The 12,644-nt window shown below is 40.2% G+C and overlaps 1 long non-coding RNA gene across 1 annotated transcript; it reads right to left on the bottom strand.

Annotated features, from left to right (window-relative positions):
* Nucleotides 1-1,858: 1,858 nt before the first annotated feature.
* Nucleotides 1,859-3,900, bottom strand: LOC121986074. The gene is made up of 2 exons (XR_006113334.1): nt 2,241-3,900; nt 1,859-2,098 (listed from the first exon to the last, which is right to left on the bottom strand). It is a non-coding gene; the product is annotated as an uncharacterized LOC121986074 (long non-coding RNA).
* Between the last annotated feature and the right edge of the window lie 8,744 nt (nt 3,901-12,644).

The following is a 12,644-nucleotide window of genomic DNA, read 5'->3' as shown; positions in this document are numbered from 1 at the left end:
AACTCCATGGGGAACATTTCAAGATGAAGCTCCTTCTCCTAATTCAACACAGGACCTTAAAGAGATTATCCAGCAAATGATAGAGTATCAAAAGCAACAATTTGCAGAGATACAAAACTTTCAGATACAAGTAGACCAATTTGCATCATCCATTAGCCAGCAACAAGCACCATGCTTTAGTGAGAAGAGGGATTGTAATGTTTTGGATAGACCTGATATTGTTTCCAATACTCCACAAGACTCTTCTAGTATTTCTTGTTATGATTCTGTAGTTGTAAGGAATTTTAGCTCTATTGATACTGTTTTTGTAGATGTTGTTGATGATGCAGGTACTGATGTAGAAGATGATGTAAGTGTAGGGGATTGCATATTGGAAGCAATACCCCAAGAATCACCTGAACCAGATGTTGATGATGAGAGTGTAGGGACTTATGCTGTGGAAGCAGAGCCCCAAGAATCACTTCCCTTAGATACACAACCTGAGCCAGAGTCTGAGCTATTATCTGATGATGAGGAGGTCACAGTCACCATTCCAGAACCTCCAGGTACCTTCCAACATGACAAGGTTAGTATTTCTTGTAATTCATTAGAAGATTTTATTAAGGTACCATTAATTGATTTTGTTGGATGTGATATATTCTTTGAACCATGTAATATAGAAACTAATATTTTCCCATGCTTGCAAGAGGTGTTGTCTTCCTTTGGCTTTGTAGGTCGCCATAGGCTTCCAAAATGGTTGCTCCATCTAAACCGCCTCCGACCTCCAGGAAGAATTTTCAAAGGAAAAATGTTGGATGAAGTGGACTTGACTGCAACTACAATTATTCCACTTCCAAAGTGGATTTTGCATCTTAACCGACTCCAACCACCGGGAAGAACCATTCCAATACCGGCGTGGATACTACTTCTTAATCGTTTGCAACCGCCCGGAATAAAGGGGAGTTCATTCCTTATTTTTCTTTTTGCTTTGCATACTTTACATTCGCATTTTGCTTAATACCTTGTACTTTGTTTAGTATACATAGCATCTCATTTGGAATAAAATTCTCCATGAAATTGTTCTAGTAATACTTTTAAGATGGTAAAAGCTTCTTAAATTTGATCATCAATTAGGGTCATTTGACATGATTGGATGCATTTCTTGCATGATATTGGTTAATTTGGTGGTGGATTCCAATTTGATCAATTAGGCATGATTGCATGAAATTACCTAGAGAGGACCACCCTTAGCCTATACTTCATTACTTTATTTTGTGTGACATGCACTCATGGCAATTGAAACTCTAGAACTTGCTTAGTTTCTTTTCAAAGTCACAATAGCATTTGTGTGCATGGGAATTGAGGATTTTGTCAATTTTGTTCCCCTTCATACTTTCCAATTCCTTTCTTCACAATTTTCTTTATACATTCTCATCTAGCATTTTAATTCTTAATAATCTTTGCTTGTCATTCTTTTATTGAGAGTTTTGGAAGAATACTTGATGAGTTAGATTACCTTGGATGGATGAGAAGTTTTAAGTGTGGAATCTCTGCTCATATCAAAGGAAGGTTGTGAACTGTAGCTTGGTAGTATTGAAATTACCTTAAATTCTGGATTCAGAGAACAAAAATAATTGGATTTATTGCTTTAATGGAATGGAAGCTTGATGTAACAGTTGCTCAGAATTGAATCAGTATCTAAATAATTGTATGAGCTATAAGTTAAGCTTGTGAGGCTGACTTACTGAATTTTGGTGCTGAATTTGAAGCTGGAATTAGTCCTCTACTCTTATTTTTAATGAAAGAGCTAGTCTAATATTCAAAGGGAGCCTAGTATCTGTGATGGGTTCATAGTCTCTCCTACAATGAAGCATATCCAGAACTGAAATGCAGGAAAATTCATTAAAAGGAAATCACTTGAAGAAATTGTGGCATATCAAGTTGTTTGCAGGTTGCTAATCAGAAATTAAATCCAAAAGAATCTTCCACTACCAAGTTACTGGTGCTGCAAAACGAATCAAATTCAAGAATCTAAATTCTGATACTAAATTCATAAAAGTTGATCTCTGAAATCTGCTGCTGAATCAGGAATCCTGAATTCTGCAACTGTTCTGGAATTCTGGTACAAGAAGCAAATAGACAATAATTGCATTAGCGTGCAGCACTTTGAAACTAAACAAAGGTATCAAAGATTCAAAAGTAGCATCAAGAGAAGGAGAAGCATAGCAGTGGCAATTGATGTTAAGTGTAGAAACAGCAACCTGGAAAATGCAGATTCTGCAGAAATTATGCTGACATTTTTTGTGCCAATTTGAGAAGGAAATTGTAATGAGCAGAAACTGTAGAAACTTGGAAGTTTTAGGTTATGCATTGTGAAGAGTCTTAAGAGACAAAATGAAAGAAGTATTGAAGTTTTGTGTAACTAAACGTGACAGATTGATACAAAGTTGAAATCAGTAGTCTGCTGTGCAGGAATGGAAGATAATGAAGACTATCAAATTTGGAAACCTCACTGAGAGCTGCATGTCTATCTTATACTTTGTAATTTCTGCAAATTCATTAAGTTGAGATCTGAAATGGCACGTTTTAACTTGATACATTGAATTTGGAAATTTGTTGCCAAGTTCCAAGTTCTTAAACTGAAGCATTTAATCAGAATTCATGAAATCAGTGTCAATTCTTTTTGAATCTGTTCCTGAATTCGGGAATTTCAATACAGTGAAACATGTGATTTAAGCATTGGACATTTCAATGTCATTTGGTATTCTTTTCTTCCGAAATTCCTTGTGATGAAGACCTGGAAAATTTCCAGAAGCTGATTTCAGAAAACAAATGGGTGTACAAATCTGTAATGCAGTATTCTGTGAGGTGCAAAAATTTAGATAATTTTTAATGAGTGTAGTATCAAAAGTTCAGAAATGATATCAGGGAAAGGAGTAACTTAGATGGTGGTAACAACCATGGACAGATCTGATTTCTGAGAAGAAAATCTGTGTATCCAATTTAGTACTGATTTGCTTGGAAAGCTCTTAGCAATCCGTGATTATCTACTAGTGTCTATTTCACTCAGTTAGTGGGTGTAATTGCCAGGAACATTGTTGTGATGCTCCCATTTGGGTTGCTGATTGTTTACCCTCTGAGTTAGAAATCTGATCTGTAAATTTCTGATTTTGAGGAAGCTGAATTGAGGAGTTCACTAACTTCTACATCAATCCAACTGTGGAAAATTTTAGATATGAATCATATTCTGTTTCTGGAACAGAGCTTAAGAAGCTGTAATTTGTTGCTGCTGAAGATTTGACTTGCTGAATTCTGCAATTCTGAATCCAAATGAGAACAGCTTGAATAAGGATTCATTTTGTGTAGCCTTTGATTATTGAAGAACTGAAGTGAAGCATTTAATTACTGACAAAAGTAAGAAGAATGATTATGAAATAGTGTAGGGATTCTTAAAAGGAGCTGTGATACTGAAACTACAGGGAATACAAAATCTGTAGCAGCAGATGTTAGGGTCTGGATTCCAATTACAGAAACAGAAACATTTTATGAATTTGCTTGCAGAAGGAAAAAGCAGTAAGCAAGTAACAGAATTCAATTCTGAAGGCAGAAACAAGGGAGCTGGAATAGTAAAGGATGAAATGTGAATTTGTATCAGGATAGTATCAAAAATCTGTGGAAGAACTTCAAAATAATTATGAACTCAATTGAAGCTCTTGAATTTCAGTTACAAATGGTGTCCTTGTGTTTCTATGTCTTATATAAAAGGAATAGACAGATTTATATAAATCTGTGCTGTAAGCCTTTAATTTCTTGCTGAATATGAATTTGGAATCTCTGAAATTTTGGGATTTATATGGAACAAGTGTGCAGCAGAGAATTCTGCAGCAACAAGAAGCCTGGAAATTTTGTATCACTGCCAATGTGTGCTGATTGAAGCTGAATTCTAGGAATTGTGAGTTCGGTTGAGTTGCAAGCTGGAATGTGAATCAGGATCCAATTCATTAAATCAGAAACCTGCAGATTTCTGATAAAAGGAAGAATTCAGAAGTCAATTTGATGTTGTGAATTTCTGAAATGCAGAATTTGAAGTATGGAATTTAATCCAGAAATGTTTAACCAATTATAATGGATGTGGAATGCCTATTTCTTTGTGAAGCTTTCTTAACATGAAGAAACTTGAATGCTGGGTTCATGGTGCTGCTGTACATCAAATACTAGGTGGTTCGAAAATTCAGTTTTGGCATGCTGTAAGAAATGCTGTGAAAATGTGTTGTAGACTTTATTGATGCTGTGCTGAATGATGTTGTTTCCAAGCTTATATCTTCATGTATCCATTTAGGATCTCTTTGAAGTTTTAGTTCTGAATTTGAGCTACAGATTTTTGACACAGAAACAGAGAAAGAAAGAAGAATAAATTCTGCAGAATTAAGAATGAAAAAGAAAGAGGCTTTTAGTGTGTTAAGTAAGTGGATGCATGTTGTGTTTTATTGTCCGAGACGGACAATGTTCTAAGTGTGGGGGAGGGAACTCTTCCTCATAAGTTGAATTGAGATTGTTTAAATTTCAAGTGATGGAATGAAGTGGAAAAACAGTGAAGTGAAAAATAATTGTGAAATGGCACATCAAAAGAGTGTATCAAATGTGAAGAAAGAGTATCAAGAATTTTGGATTGTCATCAAATTGAAGGGGAGTTTAGCTTGGTATTTTGAATTGATAAAAACAAATGGTATTCATCTCTTTACACATCAAATTGGTCAACTCATCAAGTATATTCCTCCAATACTCTTATCTCCATAATTTTTCATTGAATTCTCTTATTTTGCCTAATTCATTTACTTTCATTGTTCTTTTTGATTCCATTTCAATTCAATTTCAATTCTTGATGAAAAATCCTTTTGATTCATGTATGCTATGTAGTGGTGGAGAATTAGAAAATAAGCAAGCTTATGGTAGTGAAATGTTGTGAGTGACATTGAGTGAGCTCCACTAAAATGCATTTTTGAGTGTGAGGGCTAGAATAGGTGAATACCTTGTGAGATTGTAACTTGCTTAATTCTTCATTTGGATTGAAATCACCATGCTACTGATTATTGTAGGGATTGAATTCATGATTGTTTGTGATCTTTAGATGGTCTTAGTTAAATTCCTTTTACCATCTTCTAGGTATTGCTAGGAAAATGTTAGGGAGATGAATTCTAGTTGTTTCTTTGTTTTGTTTGCTTGCTCGGGACGTGCAAGAATAAGTGTGGGGGAATTTGATAACCATCATTTTGTATTGATATTTTGATTCATATAAGCATATCATTTGATCTTCTCATGTGTTAATTCCACATTTATATCATATTTCATGAATTGCATTCATTTGTAGACTTAATTACAAATTATATCATATTTGAGGTATTTGATGCTAATATTTGGTTATGTTCTTTGTAGGCATCAAAGGGCAAGGACTTTAGTTCGATCAACTCAGATTGAGTTCAAATCTGAGCTTAAATAAGGAGATCCAGCTCTAGAACAATCTCAGCCATTCATCCAAGATCGGAGTAGATCTAAGACATCCGTGAAGAATCTGGTCCATCCAAGCCAAGGGGAAGTAGATCACAACCAGTGATCAAGATCTGAAGATTTGGATCGGATTTGGAGCAACTTCCACCGTTGGATCATCCCGAAGCAATATCAACCGTTGACTCAGATTTCAGATCTGATTTAAGTGGGAAATGAGAAGCTACAGGGAGTTCGTCAATTCTTCTTCTCCTCGCGTCAAAAACAGAGGAAGCTCGCTCCGGCGATCTCCTTCCTTAACCCATTCCACCGCCGGCGGCTAGGAGAGGTCAAGGGCATCCCTTCCTCCAACTGAGATCCATCCATCAGCAACCGGCGATGCCACTTCATACTTCTTTTCCAGATCTCACTCCAATCATTGCCGTGATTTCATGGAGAAGGAAGAAGCAGCGAAGGTAAAGGATTTGGTGGTTTCAACCGAATTCTCTTCCTCCTTCCAACCGAAGATCTTCTTCCTCGAAGCTCTGCAACCATCTAAAGGGGCATGAGTGTTGCTTCTGCTTTCTTCTCTGATTTCTACACCATTTCCAACCGCATCTGCCAGTTTTAGAGATCGTTATTTCGATTCTTCCCCGTCTGCAATATCTTGACATCTTCGTCAAGATCAGTGAGTACTCGGGAATGCCCAGCTCACTTTGGTTCATCACTTTCCCCAATCTCCATTACTGAGTTTTGTTTTGCTCTATTTCTAGTTCAAGTTTATGATTTGTGCCGTTTAATTTTGTAGATTTACATTGCTTGAGTTAGCTGAATTCTTAGATCTATTTCTTTTCTTTGATTCTGTTGTATGCTTGTTGAATCTCTGCGTCTAGATTTGAAGTGTTTGGTAAGTTGTTCTTGAATCGATTACATCTACTGTTCATCCGAATTCAAGTTCTTGTTTCAGTAATTGGCTGAATCTGATTAGGTTTTGTTCTTGTTTAGTATTGTTGGTTTCTTATCTGCTCAGTTACATGAATCTGAATAGATCTTCTATCATCTGACAAATGGTGGTTTGATCCATTGAATTGATCTTTTGTTCTTGTTTTGTTCTTATTTTACTCTTGTTTAGTTTCTAATTTGTTTGGATCTGTTAATGATGAAATTCATAGCATAATGTGACAATATGTTGTGGGTTCATGATTAATAGATAGATAGATAGGATTTCTTCCATTGCGTTAGATTTAGTTTCATACTTGTCTTGCTATTTCATTCTTTAATCCAAGAAGTCAATAAAACCCAAAAACCCCAAGAGAAATAATAATTAAATCCTAAAAACATTAAGCATTGGCTGCATTCGTTGGGAGACGACCCGAGTTATCTCTATGCTACATTAGTGTAGAATGGATTCGGACACTTAATTCTTTTGATACCCATTTCACGACAAAATTGGGGCTTATCAAACATCCTGGCTATATATGAATGGGTTGCCCCAGTATCAAATAGAACAGTAGCACTATACTGAAAAATGCTAATCTGACCTGTGACGACTGTCGAGGCATTTGCTACGTCCTCTCTGGTGAGTGAGTAGATCCTCGCATTCGCCATAGCTGGAGGGGCTTCTAATCGGCCCTGGCTGATAAGTGGAACTTCTAGAGCGGCCTGCATCTGATGTAACTGAGCTGGCTGGCCTGCATACTGAATCTGCTGTGGCTGAGGAAGACCGGTCTTGTTCGGGCACTGTTTGGCCATGTGCCCTTCTTGTCCACATTCAAAGCATCCTCGTGTGCCCTTGCGACAAACCCCTGGGTGGAATTTCCCACAAGTGGCACACTTTGGATAACTGGGTCGTTTGCTAGATGGTCCTCCTTTTGAGTCACTCCCTGATTTGCGCTTGCTGTTGGAGTTCCCCTTCCAGTTAGAGCTGTGGCCTTGCTGTTTTTGAGTGTGAGAGTTTCCTTGGCCCTTGGACTCTGAGGAGACTTGCCTCTGCTGCTTTATGCTGTTCTGGTAATGCTCTGTGGTCAAGGCACTGCTCACCAATTCCTCTGTGGTTTGTGGCCTATGTATGCCACCAGCCACGTTTACTGCTATTTCTGGCCTCAGCATCTTGAGCATCAACCTGATCCGTTCCTTTTCTGTGCTGACCAGCTCTGGGCACAGACGAGCCAACCTGTTGAATTTCTTCACGGCTTCCTCAACTGGTAGGTTGCCCTGACGAAACTCAGTGAACTCGTCATAGTGGCGGTTTGTAACCCGCACATGAAAGAACTCCTCAAAGAATTCCTTCTCAAAGTCAGCCCATGTCATCTGGTTCACTGGGCGCTTCGTTCTGATTCTTTCCCACCACATGCGTGCGTCTCCTGTCAGGCAGAAGGAGGCACACTTCACCTTCTCGTGTTCTGGCCAGTCCAGAAGCTCCATCGTACTCTCCAGTGTTTTGAACCAGGCTTGTGCATCCCATGGTTCACTAGCGCCTGAGAAGTTCTCTGGCTTGACTCGCTGCCACTGGATCAGATAGGCTTCCTTTCTTGGCTCAGCTGCTGGGGCTACTGGTGCTGGTGCTGTAGGCTGAGCTGGTGGAACCTCTAGGATTACCGGAGTCGTCAAATTCGGTTCCGGGGTGACTGTGGGGGTATTCTGCTGATTAGCCTTTAAGGTGGCTATTTCCTGTTGCTGTTCAGCTAGTTGCTGCTGTAACTGAGCCACTAATGCTGTAAGGTCTGGAGGAGGCACTGAACTGCCTGCCTCTTGCTGGGGCTCAGTAGCTAGTGCCCTTCTAGCTGGGCGTCCTCGTGCCATTTCTAAAGACATAGAGAACATATGTATAACTAATACTATCACAGTTCTATAATCACTGATATCATGTTCAAAGACTATCTCATACAAGCAGGAAGTAGGCATATAACATGAACTGTAACTAGAAAGCAATAACAATAAGGAGAGTAGAGGTATTCTTACTTGGAAGCTGCAGGTACAATGCTGATGTGTGTGTAGGAAGTATGGAACCTGGCTCTGATACCACTCTGTAACGACCCACCTTCTACTACTAGGCTGTAAGGCGAATCGCTACGGTTTTTGCTAAACTATACTGTGCGGAAAGCTGATCTAATTAAATTTTGCTACTAAACTGATCAAAACTTAATGCTCTGGGTGTACCTAGGAGTTGTACACTTGCTAGGGGAGACAACCTATGCCTCCCGAATGACCTGCTAGCTGTAATCAGGCATTTCAATAGATCCACAGATCGATTGGGCTGTCGGATCGATCACGGGATCGATCCAGCTTGATACTGACGCGGTAGAGGTCTCTGGATCGGTCGGCGAACCGATCCAAGAGCTTTCTCTTCTTCTTTCGCTTCTGTACGCACCTGGATCGGTCTGTCGACCGATCCAGGACCTTACTGATCGGTCGGACTAACCGATCAGCGAGCCTCCGTGCGTCTGCTGCGTTGGGCGCATCTGGATCGGTCTACCGACCGATCCAGGGGCACCCTGATCGGTCGGTAGACCGATCAGTTCACCTCCGATGTTTCTGTTCGCCTCTGGATCGGTCGGCTGACCGATCCATGAGGATACAGTAGCATACTGTATCTGTCTGGATCGGTCGGCTGACCAATCCATTGGCACAACCAGGCCCTGATCGGTCTGAAGACCGATCAGAGTTTTGATTTCGAATCTGAACTCTGATTTCAGCCCCTGGGTTGTGCCAAGACTCCACCTATCAATTATCCCATGCATACTAACTATTCTAACAACATGCAATAACAATTTTAAACTTAAGCTAGAGTAAGGTTCACTGGTTCATGGCATTTTAAGTCACTAAACACGTCTAACAATTGAAAGTGTATGAAGATAAAAATTTTGCTAAAGTTCTAATTGGTTAAACTTGCTAAGTCCCCTAAGGACCTTTGATTCCGGTTCCTGCCACACACACCATCTTTGCATTGCCCTCCAGCTTCCTCTGTTAGTCCATCTTTCCTTTACCTTTATCTGCAGTATAAGGAGAAGTAGAATCTGTAAGCTTAAAGCTTAGTAAGAAACCATCTACCTCACAAAATCATGCATTCGATGCAGTATGCTTTTAAATCATGCTATTTGAAAATATGCACTGAACTTACTAAGACATGGTATACTGAAATCGTAAGGCATGACATATAAGCATGACATAAGCACTGAATCATGGCATAGCAACCAAATAAACACTGAACTGAATATAAGCTAAACTAACTGAAACTGAATCTGTAACTGGAAACAAACTCAACTAGCATAACTGATTTTGAGTTTTGAAATCTAATACATAATAAGTGAAAATACTAAACATGCTGTTGGGCCCGGCAACTGTACTTGCTGTGCGCGCATCCCTACTAGACCCGGGGTTGCAAGTCCCGAATTTAGCAGGGTTGTCTAGGCTATCTGAACCTAGGGACGACTGTGGGAGTCCAACCCAATGGATATCTAATCCAGTACAGTGCCACTGAAAATAAAATACTGATATCTATAGCTAACTAATATAACATGCTGTTTCTAGGTTATCTGAACCTAGAGCTAGGTTGTCTGAACCTAGAGGCGACTGTGGGAGCCCACCCATTGGACCGTAGTCCCATACAACTAAAATAAACTGATTTACTGTTTTAAACGCTTCTAATGCATTTAACTGTAGTATTAAAATGCCTAGGTTGCATTTTTACGGATCTAGTTATTTTGTCGAACACTTAGTGTGCCCCAACTCTCCTCTTCATTAGGGAGACCACCTTTAGGCACCCGACAACGTCTACGACCCCAACTGAAGAGGGTAGGCATGTCCGGCCCATCTAAAGGTGCTCAACTAAATCCCTAAACCTGAGAGGAGGGTTAAAACACCCTACATGTCAACAAAATCTGCATATTACTAATCTAATGCATAGAAAATCCAAACGGAGCTATTATACTGCAGGTGAGGGGTTTCTTACCTCTTGATCGTAATTTCTTACGATTCTATTCGCTAGAGTTCCGGTGGAGATGATCCTCTCGACGATCCGATCACGTCTTCGCGTTCCTCTCGCGGAGGAGAACCTCTTTCGTGTTGGAGTCGTCGCCGGAAGATGAACCTATGGACCCTTGCCTTGGTGTGCCGTGCGTGAGGAAGAAGAGAAGGGGTGTTCGGCGTTGAGGGTTTGGAGAGGGAAAGTGGCGTGAGGTTTTCGTGAGGAGGAATTGCCGAACCAACTTGAAAATAAACCAAACCCCAACTTAAGTTCTTATTTATATTAAGTGGGTAACTAGGCCTAATTCTAATATAAATATAATTGATTCCTCTTTCTTTCAGCACGGCCCTGCTGGGTTCACCGGTTACTAAACTTACCCGTAAACCATAGGTCTCGGGTTCGATTCCCGCCTAAGCTATTTTACGGTTCTAATTATTTTTGCTACTTCCGCTACTCGGAAAATTCCGGAAAAATATCTAAAAATTCCAGAAAAATCATACTATATTTCTAAAACAAATTTGGGAATTTTTCGGGCTTTACAAGGAACACCGCCAAAGCTTACTGATGGAAGCGGAACCACCAATTGGAGGAACACCTCACAATCGGCAGCGGCAGAAGCAGAGGTTTGCGGAAACAATTCTCGCCGCAGGACCACCTTTGAACGAGCTCAGATCGCCGGAAGCTGGACGCTAGTAGTTGTGAGCATCTTCGCCGATGAATTTGCCGGAAAATGGATGTGGAAATGGAGATGGTGGTCGGAATCTCGCTGGAGACGCGCAACGCGAAGCACAGGAGAATCGACACTGGAAAACACTGTAGCTTCTGTGTTTTGAATCTGTCCCAGATCTGAACCGACGGCTGGGATTAATTTGGAGCTAAATCAACAGTGAAAGTTTGCCCAAAATCCGATCTGAAGGTACTGATCTTGATCTAGAGTCTGGATCTACCCTCCCTTAGGTCGGATCGATCAGATCATCACTGGATGGCCCAGATCTTCCGATCTTCAATGAACGGCCCAGATTAATCCGGCTGGATCAATGGCTGGATGAACTCAGATCTGCATCAAAACTTCTGGATCTTCATCAATAGCTTAGATCTGCTCCCCATTAGGTTGGATCGGCCAGATCTTCAACGGATGGTCCAGATCTATCCTATTCTTGATGAACGACCCATAATGCTTCAAAGCTTGATCTTCTCGTTTAAATTCCGATTCGAACCCAATTCCGGTCCAAATAGATCCAAATCCAAGATCCTTTGATGCCTATAAAATAAGAATCAAATATTAGCATCAAATAGCACAAAAATAAGATAATTTGTAATTAAGTCCAAAATAGATACAATGCACAAAATATGATGTAACCATGATTTAAACCTATATAATCAACATCAAACCATATATATATGAATCAAAATAATGCAGTAAAATCATGGTTATCAATGCTCCGGCGAGCAACGGCTGGAGTAACACCGACCGATCGGGCGCAGAAAAAACGTCGAGGCCGAGAGGTTGGTCAGCGATGAAGGCGGCACAGCGCTCGGACAAAATCTGACACTAGCAGGGCTGGGCGGTAGGTGATCGGGACTCACTGGTGTTGGACAGAGAGAGGGAGCGGAGAAGAGAGCGACTCCACACCGGCGGCGTCGGTCAGCAGGCGGCGATGAAGAGGAGAGGCTCGCGATCGGGTTGGTGTCTGTGACGAGAAGGAATTGGAAAAGTGAAGAGGGGAATTAAGGAAAGGAATTAAATACCTAGGGTTAATTCAATCAAACCTAAAGTTCATTCCTTAATCAACTCCCAACTTAATTAGGATAGCTAAACAGGCTTTCTCACAGCCCATTAATTGATCTCCTTAAAACGTGTCATACAGACTTCGTTTAATTCCCGAAAAATTTCTAAAAATTTTGGAAAATTCCCTTATTATTATCTACCATTTTTTTTTGTTATTTTACACCATATTGGATATGGACTGGGAGAGATGCCCGGGTGTCTTCTATGAGGATTTGGGGTTGTGAGGCTTACGTTCGACGTCAAGTCTCAGACAAACTGGGGACTCAAATCCGATAAGTGCTATTTTATAGGATATCCTAAGGAAACAAAGGGATATTACTTCTACATTCCCAGTCAACACAAGGTAGTTGTGGCTAAGACTGGGAGTTTTCAAGAAAGGGACTTTGTTTCTAGAAAAACTAGTGGGAGTACATTCAATCTTGAAGAAGT

The sequence above is a fragment of the Zingiber officinale genome, chromosome 5B (assembly GCF_018446385.1).
Source record: "Zingiber officinale cultivar Zhangliang chromosome 5B, Zo_v1.1, whole genome shotgun sequence".
NCBI classification, from domain to species: Eukaryota; Viridiplantae; Streptophyta; class Magnoliopsida; order Zingiberales; family Zingiberaceae; genus Zingiber; species Zingiber officinale.
The sequence above is the reverse complement of the archived record's forward strand: the minus strand, read 5'-3'. Positions and strand labels throughout refer to the sequence as shown.